Source organism: Pan paniscus, chromosome 4 (assembly GCF_029289425.2).
Source record: "Pan paniscus chromosome 4, NHGRI_mPanPan1-v2.0_pri, whole genome shotgun sequence".
Taxonomy (NCBI): Eukaryota; Metazoa; Chordata; class Mammalia; order Primates; family Hominidae; genus Pan; species Pan paniscus.
In genome coordinates, this window is record NC_073253.2 from 127,592,249 (window position 1) to 127,608,785 (window position 16,537).

General features: G+C 46.7%; 1 pseudogene; it reads right to left on the reverse strand.

Moving 5' to 3' along the window:
* Window positions 1–12,126: 12,126 nt before the first annotated feature.
* Window positions 12,127–16,482, reverse strand: LOC117980377 (short transmembrane mitochondrial protein 1-like; annotated as a pseudogene).
* Between the last annotated feature and the right edge of the window lie 55 nt (window positions 16,483–16,537).

Here is a 16,537-nt window from a genome sequence, read left to right on the forward strand (position 1 = left end):
TGCATGCACACACGCTCCCTGCAGCCACACCCAAATAGGGTGGGGTGGTGGAGGAGTCTGCCCTTGCCTCCCCACCCTGCCTCTGCTGACTTGGTCCCAGCCCCACCCAGTCATAGGTGGGAGAGGAGAGGATGACTGGCACCCAGGAAAGCAGGGAAGCATTATTAAGCACAGGAGTGGGTGGAAAAATACCGGGAGCCATGGGCCCTGGCCCCCACCTCTCACTCCCACTCACCCGCAGAAACTCGACTCTCCCACTGGCCACCACAGATCCACTAGCCGCTGGTACTCACCTTAATCCCATGACATGCAATAACTCCTTCCCCCAGCAGGAACTACCAAACAAGAGGCTCCCTGCCACCATAGGCTACCCCGAGATCAACAGCTCCACCCCTTCAGGGTTGCAGCAACTACAGCAGCCCCTGCCTGGGCATCCTGGTTGGGGGTGGCTTGGAGGGCAGCTAAGGGGAGTGGCATTCAAAGCTGACAGCCTGATTTGTCGTTTCCCCAGCTTCAAGGCCCAGCCTCTACCCAGTCCCCCAGCCCACCTCGTCTGCCCAGGGGCCCTGAGTGTAGTAGACCATGAAAAGCTTGGGACAGGGTCCTCATAGGACAAGGTTTGTATGGCCCAGGGTCCCAGTACTGAGACAGGGGACATCAGAGTCTCTCTCCAGGAGGGGGAACCAGATCCAGGATCCCCAATTCACAGTGCTCCAGGCTCCAGCCTACCTGGCTAGGACCAACTTTCATTGTTGTCCCCAAACCTGCTACATCCCTCGAACCCCAGGGCCCAGTTCCTTACCACAGGGGCTTTCAGACCAAAGACATGGATATCATCCTCTACACCCTCATGCCAGCCATAACATCCTACCCAGCACTGTGTCTAGGATTTTTGCCTCCCAAGCATTTTTAGACCCATTTCAGGCAGCTGAAGGAATCTCTCATTCCTTTGCTTCAACTCTTCCAGGGCCCTCAGGATGGAGTCCCTGGTCCTCCTCCTAACATTTAAGGTCTCCCTGACCTCAGGGCCCTCAGGATGGAGTTCCTGGTCCTCTGCCTAGCATTTTAAAGCCTCTCTGACCTTGGGGCCCTCAGGATGGAGTCCCTGGTCCTCCCACTAGCATTTAAAGCCTCTCTGACCTCGGGCTGCTGACTACTTTGTCTCACCTCCTCTGCTACAGCAGACAGTCCAGTCCAGCATCCTCTGAGCTAGTCCACCTTTTCATAGCCCTCAGACCTCTGAAGCTCAAAATGCCTTTCTTCTTTTGTCATGGCTCAGCAAACTCCTACTCACTCTTCAAGGCCCAACTCTACTGCCCCCTCCCCTAGAGCAAAGCCTCGGCCCTCCCATCCCCAGGGAGAGTTAATAGTTTCCATCCACATGCCCTCCATCCCATCCCTTCCAGTTTTGCCTGGTGCCTCTGGCACAACCTGTTATCTCCTTGGTCAGACCCTGGCTCAGATTTACCTCTGTCCTGCCCAGCCTCCACCCAGGCCAGGAAATGGGAGGTACAGGGGTCCTGGAGAAGCACCCACCCTCACTCAGGCACACAAGCACACACACCCACTCACACATACACTGGGCTTCCCTTCCTCCCACTACCTTTCACCTCACCTCCCACATCAGGTTTCTGCAAGCATCCTGCCTAAGTTCTCAGTGGGAGGTAAGTCTTGGAGCAGGGGTCTTCAATCCCCAGGCCATAGACCATGGCCTGCTAGAAATTGGGTTGCACAGCAGGAGGTGAGTGGCTTGCAAGCGAGTGAAGCTTCATCTGTATTTACAGCTGCTCACTATTGCTTGCATTACCGCCTGAGCTCCATCTCCTGTCAGATCAACAGTGGCATTAGATTCTCTAATTCTAGGATTCTAGGAGTAGGGATTCTAGGATTCTAGGATTCCAGGAGTATGAACCCTATTGTGAGCTGTGCAAGCAAGGGATCTAGGCTGTACATTCCTTATGAGAATCTAACGTCTGATGATCTGTCACTGTCTCCCATCACCCCCAGATGGGACCATCTAGTTGCAGGAAAACAAGCTCAGGGCTTCCTTCACCATACATTATGGTGAGTCGTGTAATTATTTCATTATATATTACAATGTAATAATAATAGGAATAAAGCGCACAATAAGTGTAATGTGTTTGAATCATCCTGAAACCATCCCTGCCCTCCATCCATGGAAAAGTTGTCTTTCACAAAACCAGTCCCTGGTGCCAAAAAGGTTGGGGACTGCTGTCCTGGAGGGCACCTGCTCCCTCCTGCATCCTCAACCTCAACTCACTCAGTCAACTAAATATTTATTAAAAGGTCATGCACAGTGGTTCACGCCTGTAATCCCAGCACTTTGGGAGGCCAAGGTGGGGGGGGGGGTCACTTGAGGCCAGGAGTTCAAGACCAGTCTGGTCAACATGGCAAAACCCCGTCTCTGCTAAAAATACAAAAATTATCCCGGTGTGGTGGCAATCACCTGTAGTCCCAGCTGCTCAGGAGGCTGAGGCAGGAGACTTGCTTGAACCCAGGAGGTGGAGGTTGCAGTGAGCCAAGATCATGCCACTGCACTCCAGCGTGGGTGACAGAGCAAGACTCTGTCTCAAAAAACAAAAATACCTATTAAGAACCTTCTATATGCCAGGCATTGTGTTGCACACTAGGAAAACATTTTGAACGATCATGTAAAATAACTACAGGCTATAAGCAGTGCTATCAAGGAAATAAAGAAGGCATTACAGTAGAGCATAAGGGATTCTCTTCATATATGGAATCTGGAAAGGACTCACAGATAAGGTAACATTTGGGCAGAGAACTGAGGTGGTAAGATATCATCTGTGCAGGTATCTGGGGGGATTACATTCCAGGCAGAGGGCACAGGAAATCCTAAGGCCCTAGGCAAGCAGTGACTGAAGTAGTATAAGTGAGGTGGCTGGAAGTAGTAGATAAGGTCATCAGAGAGATGTGAGGGAGAGAAGGCTGTGTTGGCCTTTGTGAGCCATTTTTCCATGGATAGCAGGACTATGCAAACCCAAAGTCCGAGAGAGCTGAGAAGCCAAAGAAAGAGGTTGACAAATCCATTTTCTCAGAGAGAAATATATAAGAGGGACTTACGAACAGAAGTGATGTCTCGAGTGGCTGCAAGACTGAATCCTCACACCAACCAGCCTTCCAGAAAGTATCCTTTATATAGCAAGCTCTTAGGGTAAAACATGTGCAGCTGGTCCCGTCTTCAGACTTTCTTGCCAAGACTCGTGACCACTGGAGAGGTTAAATAAACATCTTTATGAAGAGTTTTCTATTCTACAGGCATTGTTTAAAGATCTTGCTGATGAATATCTTGGCATCTAGGGGTCAAACATTGGTCATTACGGTGGTTTTGGATCAAGTGGCCTGGAACAGTGGCCCACACCTGTAATCCCAACACTTTGGGAGGCCAAGGCGGGAGGATCTTTCAAGGCCAGGAGTTTGAGACTAACCTGGGCAACATAGCGAGACCCCCCTCTCTACAAAAAATAAAAATGAAAAAAAAAATAGCCAGATGTGGTGGCATGCACCTATAGTCCAAACTACTCAGAAGGCTGAGGTGGGAGGACCCCTTGAGCCCAGGAGTTCGAGGCTGCAGTGAGCTATGATCTTGCCACTGCACTCGAGCCTAGGCAACAGAGTGAGACCCTGTTAAAAAAAAAAAAAAGCATCATTCTTGCCATGCAACAGGCTGTTCTCCTACAGCCATGGTAAGGACTTTGACTTTTACTCTGAGATGGAAAGCCAGAGGAGCGGCATGACCTGGAATTATGTTTTAACTAGGATCACATTGTCTGCTGTATGGAGAATAGGCCCTAAGGGGCAAAGGTAGACACAGTAAAACCAGTTAGCAAGCATGACTGCATTCATCCCTAACTAATTCCAAACTAGCCCACTCTCCCCAGTCCAGATGCCACTGTCTCATGCTGAACAGTGTAACGGCCTCTGCCTTGTCTCTCTGTCTCCTGCCTGGCCCCTCCCTCAATCCTTTCTCTACATAACAGCTAAAGGAGGTTTTTCAAGTGCAATTCCCTGTCAATCTTGCCTATTATAGTTTCCATGGCTCCTCACTGCTCTTAGGACAGAGTCTAAATTCCAAATCCCAGCTCACAGGGCCACATGAGGTACACAGCCCCTGCTGGCCTCTGTGGACAACTTGTGCCTCTGTAACTCTCATTGTGCTTATCTGTAAGTTCAGCCCCATCAAACTCTCCTCAAGACTCTTGCAGGCTTCCTTGACCCTCCAAGGAGGTTGAAACACAAATGGAGTCCTTTCTGGTTCTCTGAGTGACAAGCTTTGTTATTTGATACTTTCCTCCTAGAGAACCAAAGAAAGGGGTGAAGGTAGGCAGAGCCCAGATGCAGCTTCAAGCCAGCCCTCCCTTCATGGCCAAGGACTCAGCCCCTCTAGGGGGTGTGCTAGCTTGGCCCTGGGCTCACAGCCCTTGAACTGCTGAGTTGGATGGGTGGGAGCAGTGTTGTGACTTGCACCACACCATGATGCTCAGAAGCCTGGGCTGTGGGCCCTGAGTCCCTCTGCCCCACCTGGGGAGTGCCCCACCTCCCCTCCACCTCTGGGTGCCCCTGTCCAGCTATGTGCACTCCAGTGCTATCCTGGACAACTCATTCTTACTCAACTTCTTGTCTTGCACCCCAGGCCGACCCCTGACTTGCTTTTCATGTAACTTCCTGGTTTATCATTTTCTCACAGAATAATCTGTCTTTCTAACAACATTCCCACAGCACCTCTGAATGGAGGTGGAACCTCTAAAAAGGTTTAAGGGTAGTGAAGAGGTTTCTCTAATAAGCAAGCACTGTCCTCCTGTGTCCCCTCTACCACAAGTGGGAAACTATTTGGGTCCCTACAGAAACCAAACCTCAACTTTGCTAGTGTCTGACATAGATCCATTTGTGGCTGGAATGCAGAGACTAGAAATCCCAGGAGAGGCTGCTAGAGACCTCACTGGGTCCTGCAGGGTCTGGAGTCAGTCTCAGCCATGTGGGCTCAGAAACCCCATTAACCAGCCCTTAAGTGGGTCTGTCAGGCCCGGTGAGCCAAGCTCAGAGGCTGATGCACCACCCCCGACACCCAATGTGCACACACACACACCAGCTTCACTGACAATGGCTGCAGTGCAAGAACCCTCAGCTGCCATCCAGGGTGTTCTTGGTCTGTAATTGAATTTTCATGGGAAGCTGGAGCACACCCACAGTCTCAGAAGAAGGGAAGGGAGTTGGATAATAACTATTATGGGAGCTAATGTGTCCCAGGCCTTCATCTCCAAGCCCTTAGTGAACGATATGATTGTTTTTAATCCTCATACCAACCAGAAAGGAAGTATGGTTATTATCCCCATTTTATGGATGAGCTCAGAAAGGTTAAAAAACTTGCCAAGGTCACACACACCCTAGCAAATCTCCATGGCAGGGGCAACCAAAGTAACGGCACATACCAGTCTTCCATGGAGAGTGTTGCCTGCCTACCAATGGTTTAGTGACTCTGACCAAGCCATTTCTGAAGGGTGCTGATCTGTTTCCACTTGGCAAGGTCCCCAGAACAGCCCAGAGTGCAGGCTCAACCTTACCAACTTTTTGCATGGGGCATGGAATGGTGGAAGCTGGGCAAAGTGAAGGTGACCCCTGAAGCTTTGGATCTGAGTGTGGACAAGGCTGGTGCCACAGCACCTGATCACCAACTCTGATATGCATGAACCTACCACCATGCCTGCTTGACTCACTCCTCTGGTCATGATCCCGGCTAAATGGGTCATCCCCACCACTCGCTGACCCTCCGTGGTTCCAGGAGCCTGCTGAGAGACAGCCTGGACTGGCCCCTTCCCAGCCCCCAGGGCTCTCTCTCCGATTGCTGGAGACTGTCTCACCACCCAGAAAGAGATTTCTGGGTGGAAGAAGTCTCTTACTCCTCAGTCCTGTCACCCTGTGCCTTCCCAGCCAGTGTTCCTGTCCACTCTCTTGCCTGCCCCTGAGGCACCACCCCTCAAGGCCCTGTCCTAGCTCCTCCATTCCTCCCCAGATGCTCATTGTCTAGGGTTGTTTGTGCTGTTTGCGCTGTCTAATAACCACATCCCTTCTAAACTGTCCCTACCCTCCTTTTGTGTTCTTACTCCAGCCACACTGGACTTGTTCTGGGAGGACAGTGATCAGAGGCCACCTGGCCCAGTCAAGGAACCACTCCTCCCCTTCAGGCTCAGTCTGAAGCAGGCTGCCCTGTTAGGGCTCCACTCTGGTCTGTCTACTTCCCAGGCGGGTGCCATCTCCAACAGCTGATTTCTGCTTATCTCAGCAGGACATCAGCTTTCCCATCAATTCTGTGAGCATGCTTGCAACCAGGAACCCTGGCTGGCTCTGCTGTCACAACAAGGGCCTCAGGAACTCTGCAGTTATGACCACTCCCAAATAGGTATCTCCAGCCCAGACCTAAATATTCCCTACTTCCGAACCTTAAAGACGGACATTTCTGAGACCCATACCCAAATTTCTTACATCTGTAAACAACCTACTGCTGCATTCTTCTTCTTCTTCTTCTTCTTCTTCTTCTTCTTCTTCTTCTTCTTCTTCTTCTTCTTCTTCTTCTTCTTCTTCTTCCTCTTCTTCCTCTTCCTCTTCTTCTTCTTTGGCTTCTAAATATTGATTTTAATTACTTAGAAACAACACAATTTCGTACCAAATGTTTAACAAGCATCTTTGCTAAAATGTGAAATCAGCATTATTTGCATCCAATCAGCTACACAAAACTCACCAATTTTTCATCTGACAAAAGGTAGTCAAAATCCCAAAGAATAAGGGAAAGACTACTCATTAAAGGTCATGTTCACTAATCTAGCACCGTAATTCCAGTCTTAGAACCTCCCAAACGGCTGAAAGGAAGATATGGAAAGAGATAAGGATGTCAGAAATATAAGGGTAATGTAACAAGAAAAATCCAAAATTGTATTTTTAAAAAAAATACCTTCTCCCAAATTGAGAGGGAGCCAAGAGACCAAAGAGTGCCTCAGACAAGTCCAGCTTGGTAAGCAAATGAGTTTATGAGGACTTACACACGAGGCATTCCTGGATGGCAGCGGGACAGCTTTAGAGATCTGTTCCACCTCCCATCCCTAAGCTGCTTTTAAGCTAATTTTCTGGCTCCTTGCTTCTTCTGTGTGTGTGATGGGACTCTTTTCCTTGGTAGGTTCTCAGCTATTCTCTGGGATGTTTGGGTCCTCAGGGTCATTCGCTCCTTGGCTGGGTACCATGGCCTTGGGTCATCACCTGATCTTCAGAGTTCAGGCAGCGGACATACACCCTTGAGTCACCTGGCCGGGGAACCTGTCATACTTCAATTTATCCCATTCCGCAGCTCTTATATTCTTTCCACCAACCTTGCTCGAGAGTCCCTGAGCAGGAAACGAGGGGAAGAGCTATAGAGGTCTATAATGTATAGCCACAGTTTGTGGATACAGGCCACTTCCATGGTATACATAAGAGCATAAAAAGCAGAAGCTATCTATAATTATGATGCCTATTAGCAAAACATAATTCCAGCAAGTAGGTAAGCTGTGTACCTAATTTAAGAATGAGTCAAAGTAACCTAATTGAGCTATATCATGGATCTGAATTGACAAATGATTTAAAGCATCTGTGACATGATTCTCTTTATCAGAGAAATAACAGGTAGTGCCTATGAGGACGTATGTTGTTTGGTCTCTGTCATGTTGGCAATTTGGCCTCCAGGTGGAGGCAGTCCCCAGTGAGCCGGATTGCCTTATTGATGCTGTTGAACCAATCATTCCAGTTCTGTTGGGAGAAAGGCAGAATATTCCAAGGCATACTGTTATCATTTGACAGGGGGAGGTATCCCTATACCCAGTAACAGGGCTGGTTGTTGACTGTTGCTGCAGCTGCAGCCCAGTCCAGGAAGACATTACTAGCTACCATGGGTAGCAGAAGCCATGGCCTTTGGGCATAAACACAGGCGTTTAGTAGAAACCCTCATAGGTGTATCTATTCCTTGTAACTTAATTATTGCTAACATAATCATTTTTCCCATTGGCCCTATTAGGGCAGATGCCCTGGGCCTCGAGCCTGGCTTACAGTACTATATAGGGTTTCCCTCCACAGGGGTGGGCATAAAGCCAATTGGTAAATTTCTGGCCTTGCCTGTGCTATCCACATTTAACGCATCTAGCAGGTGTTGGTGTTGCTGCATGTCGATAACGTCAGTATCTCGGATCTCCATCAAGGAGCACGGCTGGGACCATTTCCCCTCAGTCAGTCTTCATGGTGTCCTCCAGGGCTATAAAATCGATCTAGTACGGGGGCATTTTCCAGCTCAACTTTGGGTCCATGTAGCCATCGCCACTTGGTAGATCCACTGATGTGCTCAGGGGCAAAGTCTGGCCATTTGTTTCAGGATAATGGATCTGAGTCTCAGAGGTAACCCCAAGAGTTTGTGGGGCCTGGTTTACAAACCTTGCCAACCATTCACAGGAAGTGATGCCATGCATGGTAGTGGGTGACATTTAAAATTTGTATTACAGGGAGATTCTTAGTCCAGTCCTAAGACAATGCATGTAAGGCCTGCCCCTGTTGGGTTATATGGTAAGTGGAACTTTCAGTCTATGTTTTGTTCTGATGCCCAGTGTTTGATATTATGGCCTGTGAATTGGGGCCTTGATCATTATCTATCCTTTTTGGTATGCCATACATGACGTTAAGGGCAGTGAGGGCTGGGCATGGTAGCTCACGCTTGTAATCCCAGCACTTTGGGAGGCTGAGGTGGGTGGATCATTTGAGGTCAGGAGTTCGAGACCAACCTGGCCAACATGGTGAAAACCCATCTCTACTAAAAATATAAAAATTAGCCAGGCATTTTTGTATTACAGGTGGGCGCCTGTGATCCCAGCTACTTGAGAGGCGGAGGTTGCAGTGAGCCAAGATCGCACTACTGCACCCCAGCCTGGGGGACAGATTCTGTCTCACACACACACACACACAAAAGAGCAGTGAGACATTTGATGATCTCCAGTTGAGTGGCACATTTTATTGGGAAGGCCTGTAGCAGCCCCGTTGTGTCCATACAAGTTAAGGCATACCTTTTCTTTCTATTCTGGGGCAGGGGACCAATACAATTGACTTGCCAGGCTCACATAGTTTGTATGGCTCGATGTATGTGACCTGGTGTGGAGGGAATCTTTCTAGGTCACAGTTGTGAGCAGATCTCATGGTTCTGAACAGCTGCCAAAACATTTGCGTATTGGATAGGGATGCCTGCTGCTTTTGCTATGGGCCACTCTGTGATTGCCCCTGGTGGCTGTTTTTATGATGTGCACATACGGCATTTCCTCAGATGGGCTTGGGCAAATTGCCTGCACGTGAATGAGTAAGGCCACTCGCCTTTTGATTTCCAGAAGGTGGTTTGGGCTATGTGCATCCATATGGTACATCACAAGATGGACATCCCTTTCCTGTAACCTGATGTGGATGTCTTGCCACATGGTCATTCCCCAGAGGATCCTGCCCCAAACTTGCCAATTGTCTGTGGCACACTGATTGATCCACATGGTAAGGCCTCTGTATGTAGTCCAATTATCTGTGCAAATGACTAATGGCCAGGGCTTGTGGGTGATGAGTATCCAAACTGCCTGTAGCATGGCCCATTGACTGCTTTGTCCTAATTCCCATTCTAACCATATGTTGTCAGTGTCCATATTCCCCATGATTGCCAACCATTGGTGTTGGGTGCCTTTGCTAGACCCATCAGTGTATTAGGCCCTAGTGGGTATCAATGGAATCCCTTCATATATGATGGTTGGCCTAGTAGGTAGATTCATTGCCATGTCGGCCCCTTCCACTTGTTCAAAGTGGATGGGTCTGAGCATTTTCTGTGGTGCCTGACTTACAGGACTCATGGACAAGACACCCTCTGTTGTAGATAGGCATGCCACTTCAGCAGTGTGTTATAGTATCATCCCAGAGGTGGGCTTGGCTAGAAGGCCCTCCATCTCCCCTTTTACAGGAGAGGCAGTTTTTATTGTGATGGTTTGCTTTCTGGCGATGGCCTCCATTTGTTGCAATGCCCTATATACAGCCAGAGTTGTTGCTCCAGGACTATATAGTGGGATTCTGCCCCCTTGCATAATTGAGACCAAATCTTACAAGTACCATTACTGTTGGTTGCTTTTGCCACAAACACCATTTCATCCCTGCGGTGTCTCTAGTGACTTCTAATGCAAAAGGGTGCTGTGGCTGTGGGGCACCTAATGCTTGGGCTTGTTTTACCAACATTTTTGCTTTGTCAAATGCCTCTTGCTCTTTATGTGTCCAGTCCCATTTTGCATCCCTTTTTACTAGGGTGTGTAAAGGCCAGAGGGTTTGTGTCAAATGAGAGATGAATATTTTCCAGTAGCCTAATAAACCTAGGAAAACGTGAAGTTGCTTTATTGTCTGAGGAATAGGCTACTGTGCTATCTTATCAATAACAGCTCTGGGTATGTTTCGTGTCTTATCCATCCAGGTAATTCCTAGGAATTTGATGGCTACACTGGGCCCTTGTATGTTTTGGGGGTTGACTTCCCATTCCCTGTCCTTTTTAGGCTGTCTAAGATGGTGTGCAGGGCAGTCTCCAGATTTGTAAGAGATTCTGAGGTTAACATTATATTATCAGTATGGTAAAACAGGAAGACTGAGGTAGGCAAGAATCTAGATAGGTCCTGTGCAATCATATCGTGAAAGACGGTGGGGCTGCGCAGATATTCTTGTGGTAGCACCTGGAAAATCCATTGTTTGCCCTCCCAAATGAACGCAAACTGCTCCTGTGAATCGTCTGCTAAAGAAATACTTCAAAAGGCATTAGCCAAATTAATCACAGCATGGACATTTCCCAGCTTAAGGACCATTTGCTCTAGCAGCTGAGCAATACCGGGTACAGCTGCAGGTACAGGGGGCATCACTCTGTTTAGCTCACGGCAGTTTACTGTCATTTTCTAGGTATCATATGGCTTCTTCGCAGGCCACATAGGGCTGTTATAGGTGCTCTGGACTATTTGTGCCTTATGTTATTCCTGGATTGTTCAGATGATTTCAAAGCATCCCCCTGGCAGGTGGTATTGTTTCGTGTTAATTGCCTGCCTATACCAGGGCAAGTGTGCATTCAATTGGCCCATCCCCTTTTTGTTCTTTGATTATTTCCTAGACTTGGTCCTCGTTTTCAAACAGAGCCTCACTCTGTCGCCAGGCTGGAGTGCAGTGGCATGATCTCGGCTCACTGCAACCTCTGCCTCCCAAGTTCAAGAGGTTTTCTTGCCTCAGCCTCCTGAGTAGCTGGGACTACAGGCGCGTGCCACCACGTCCAGCTAATTTTTGTATTATTAGTAGAGACGGGGGTTCACCATGTTGGCCAGGATGGTCTGGATCTCTTGACCTCGTGATCCGCCTGCCTCGGCCTCCCAAAGTGCTGGGATTACAGGCGTGAGCCACTGCGCCCGGCCCGGTCCTTGTTTTTATCTAGCTCATTAAGGTCCACAAATACCTCGCCCATATCATAACGCTTTTTAAACTGGAAATGACCTCGACATTCAATGAGTACCTAAAATAATTTTAAGATTTTAAACTATACAGAATTTTAACCTACACACATTTATCTCATTTACATGTACTCAGTTTATTCATTTTTAGCAGTTTATCTAGATTACTTGTGAGAACCAAGACAGTCAACAAAGCTAATCATCATTGCAAGTTATTTCCCTGTTAACCATTTTCATAGCTTGTGAATATCAGGTGTTCATCTAAGCAAGAGCCTTAAAGTTAAACACATGGGGATTCTTGCTGATAACTCAGAAAATTCAGTTGTTTTCATTAAACCAACAATATTGAATTAGTCTTGCTTATCAAAAAAATCATACAGACAAAGATCATTTTATTTTTGGCTGGGTTTACAGTCTTCTAACTTTCATGTAAAACCCTGACCCCTTAAAGTATCTAGCAGAGGCAAATATAAAATGTATTTTATCAGAAGACTCAGACAAAAATGTATGCTGACACTTTTGAAGATATCTTTATTTTTATTTACTAATAATTAAAAAGCCAACTTATTTAGCAAAGATTATTGAATTCCTGTGAACTTGAAAAGCATTTGGACTTTATACCCATTTATTTATAATTTTATTTGGTAGCATGTTAGAACATATAATACATGCACATATATAATATATTTAAACATGTATATACATACATACACAAAGATCTGATAATTTTACTTCAGAACTCTAGCCATGAGACAATATAATAGATTTGTTATTTTTACAAAAGACAGTTGGACCCAAATTACTTTTGACAAAATTAGGACCTGTTATGGCTAAGCTCTATTTTCACTGATAGGTAATCCAAGGAAAGCTGTGGATCAAAATTTGGGGGAAAGAAGTTTCCATGGCAGTTTGATTTTTAAAAACCTCTTTTTTCCTTTTCGGTTTCAAATGAGTTTTATTGTTTACATTTTAACTAGAACTGGCTTAATTGTATAAGAAAAACAAAATCTCCAAATAACCTTGAATTAGTCTTACCATAAACAGTGAGTTTTATCTCAACACGGTGGCTTAATAACAGCAGATTCAAAGCATGTGGGAAAAGAAAGAGAGAAACAGAGAGCATATGAAGATACTATTTAACTCTATAGTTGCAGCTTAACCATTTGAGCTCTTTTTTGTTGTTGTTGTTATTTGCCCATCAGTTTTAGAACGTGCACAAGAATAGGCCATCATATGTAACCTGCTGGTGTCCTAGAAAACCTGGCATGCCTTTCACCTTCTGCAGGAGTTTTTACCCTTTCTCCCTTTCCTGCTTTCATGATTTCTCAGTAGCTACCCTTATTGCAACAATAGCACATTTATTATCTTTATCGTATTTTAATATCTTAACTTCTTACAATAGGTGATTCAGTTTCTGCCAGTGTTTTCCCAGAGTCCACGGTGGCCTGTGAAGATTGAGCAGTCGGGCAACTCCACACCACATGCATGTTGCCAACCACCCTAGGATTCTCCCTGCAGATGCGCCTTCCTAATTCATCCATTGGTTTCTCAGATCCTGCTCATGACAGCAATTGTAATGAGAAAAACCTGGAATTGTATTTAAAAAAACCTTACCCCAAACTGGGAGGGAGCAAAGAGACCAAGCATGTCTGGGACAAGTTCAGCTTGGCTAGTAGATGAGTTTATTAGGACTTATGCATGAGGCACTCCTGAATGGCAGTGGGACAGCTTTAGAGATCTGTGCCACCTCCCATCTCTAAGCTAATTTTCTGTCTCTTTACCTACTATGTGTGTGTGATGGGACTGTTTCCCTTGGTAGGTTCTCAGCTATTCTCCAGGATGTTTGGGTTCCCAGGGACACCTATTCCTCAGCTATACACCATGGCCTTGGCTCATTGCCTGGCCTTCAGGGTTCAGGCAGTGGACATGTACCCTTAAATAACCTGGCAGGGGATCTGTCACACTACATAGGTAGTTCTTAACTTGTGGCCCTATTTTTGTCCTAAGGCAGCACCGGGTCTAGCCAAGATAAAAATCGCTGAGGTTGGAGATGAAAACAAAAGCCTTTGGTTGAGATGGTAAAGGAGGCCCTCAAGAGTGGTGGAATCCGTGTATCCAGAAGGCAGTGCTGGAGTCGGCCTCATGAACTAGGGGGTTTTTTCTCGGCGTTGCCCTTTTTCATTTCATCAAGTGTTTTATCCAGGTTTGGCGTGGCATAGTTCTGAGCCAGATACATTCCAATCACATTGCCAAAGTAAATTCAAGCAGGAACTGGAGCATGATGTCGGCAGGGAGGATGGGGAAGGCAGGGAGGGCGCAAAAGGCGGCTGCAGCTCTTCGGGCTGGTCTGAGACTCTGCACTTTTTTTCTTTCTTTTTTTTTTTTTTGAGACGGAGTCTCGCTCTGTCACCCAGGCTGGAGTGCAGTGGCGCGATCTTGGCTCATTGCAACCTCTGCCTCCCAGGTTTAAGCAATTCTCTGCCTCAGCCTCCCAAGTAGCTGGGATTACAGGTGTGTGCCACCACGCCTGGCTAATTTTTGTATTTTTAGTAGAGACGGGGTTTCACCATCTTGGCCAGGCTGGTCTTGAACTCCTCATTTCATGATCCACCCACCTCGGCCTCCCAAAGTGCTAGGATTACAGGTGTGAGCCACCACATCTGGCCTCTGCACTCTTATATTGGCTTCCCTTCTTTCCTGTTTTACTCTCCCCAGTCACTTATTCCTGTTCCTTTGGATCCATTCCCAAATAAATCACCTACACACAAACTCTTGACTCAGGCTTTGCTTTCAGGAGGAAACCTGGGCTAAGACAGTCGACATAAGAGTGGTCCTAGAAGGCAGACCTGCAAGGAAGGGATTCACAGCTGTGATGGCTCTACTTTCTACAATGGAGTCACGGCCCTGATAGGAAACATATGGAACCCTGGAACAAAGAATGGGAACATTTGAATAGATTAATGTGAGAATTTTGAATTCCTGGATTCTCCTAAACCTTCAAGGCCAGCAGAAGCAGCTATCTTTCTCCTGCTATAGGAGACAAGCCTCTCCTTGCCTGGAATCCTGCCAAGACTCCTCCTAAGGCAAGTGGCCCCAACGATGATGCTTATTCTCCTCCATATCCCCTACCTCCCTTCATTGCCTGCAGACCAATAACTAGGGTTAGGTCTCAGCACAGCCTAAGTGGAGAAATACAGTATCTGATTTATAAGCAAATAGCATACACATTGAAAAAATTACGGGACCTATGTTGTGGCAGGAACAGGGATAACAGGGGTGTGAGGAGAGGGTTGTAAGAATGTATCAATCTGGGGGCACTCTCATTATTCAGGGATTAACATCCAATCGAGGATACATAAAACCATTTTCACATGCTTCTGAGATGCTTCTTTGAAACTTGGACACAATTACGACCTTCGGAAATGAAGTAGAGATGCCAGAAACTTCCTTGGCAGAATACTGAAGGAGTCAGAAGGCTCAGAGGGATTAGCATGTTAGATTGTAGTTATTATGCAAGACCAGAGAACCTACTAGAAGACTACATTCCCATGGGAAGTCCAGAGGCCACTCTTTTCACCGAGGCAACACAACATGTAAAGGTGAGGAATTCTTAGTGTCAGTGGGGATGGTAGGACTCTGGAATTGCAGAGACCAGATGGGTAACAATCAACAGAGGCAGGGTAGATATAAAAATTATCACAAAATGGCCAGGCGCGGTGGCTCACGCCTGTAATCCCAGCACTTTGGGAGGCCAAGGCAGTTGGATCACGAGGTCAGGAGATCGAGACCATCCTGGCTAACACGGTGAAACCCCATCTCTACTAAAAATACAAAAAATTAGCCGGGCGCAGTGGCGGGTGCCTGTAGTCCCAGCTACTCAGGAGGCTGAGGCAGGAGAATGGCATGAACCTGGGAGGCGGAGCTTGCAGTGAGCTGAGATCGCACCACTGCACTCCAACCTGGGCAACAGAGTGAGACTCCGTCTAAAAATAATAATAATAACCATAAAACCAAAGTGGCAGCTAAGTGCTTTGACCCATAGGGTCTATCTATGGCAATGGCTAATAGACCATAGTGTCCCTAGAGTTAACTAAATTGGCAGATGACTGGGTATTACTTGACTGTAACAACAGCAATCCCCAAAATCAAGGGCTCATGAGCAGAAGGCAGATGACAGCTGCCATAATGGAAAATAGTATTTCCTCATAAATTTCCTTGATCTAGGCCAGTTCTCAGGCTCAGAGCCTATTGATTTAAGGAAAGGCCAAGCCTTTTTATAGAAGAGCCCTCCAATGCTGCCAAAGGTATACAAGATAATTATTTCCCCAATCTTTCCACATGAGAGATCTGTGGCCCTTTATCATAGTAACTCTGGTCAGGGGGAAGAAAAAGAACCAGACTTTCAAAGGCTATTGGGTACAGAGTATGAGCTGGCATCAATGCTGGGGGAAACACTATCATGGTCCCCCCGTGACAGAGGCTCGTGAAAGCCAGGTAAATGGAGTACCCTTGCAAACAGATCCAGAAGTCTGAAGATCCACACTGTACTAATTTCCTTATCCCTAAGTAAATAAGTAGGACAGATGTTCTAGCAACTGGCAGTACACTAACATTTACTCCCTATTTTATTAAGAGCCATTAAGGTAGAAAGGGCCAAATGAAAGCCCCTGACACTTACCCTCACCTTTCTTACTGATTTATTAAATGAGAAGTAAAACCACATCCTGGGTGGTATTGCAGAGATTAATTTCAACATCAAATATTTTCTTCTCAATATCCTTCAGTCAGGAGGATGAAAAACTGTTTGCTTTTATGTAGGAATAATAGCAGTACATATTCACTCTCTTGTCTCTGGGCTATGTTAGTTCTCCTCTCTGCACAACACAGTATCTAGCGACTTTGATTGTCTCAATATTCCATTGAACATCATGGTAGTCCACTGTATTGATGACCTAATGCTAATTTGACCTAGTAAGCAAGAAGAAGCGAGAACTCTA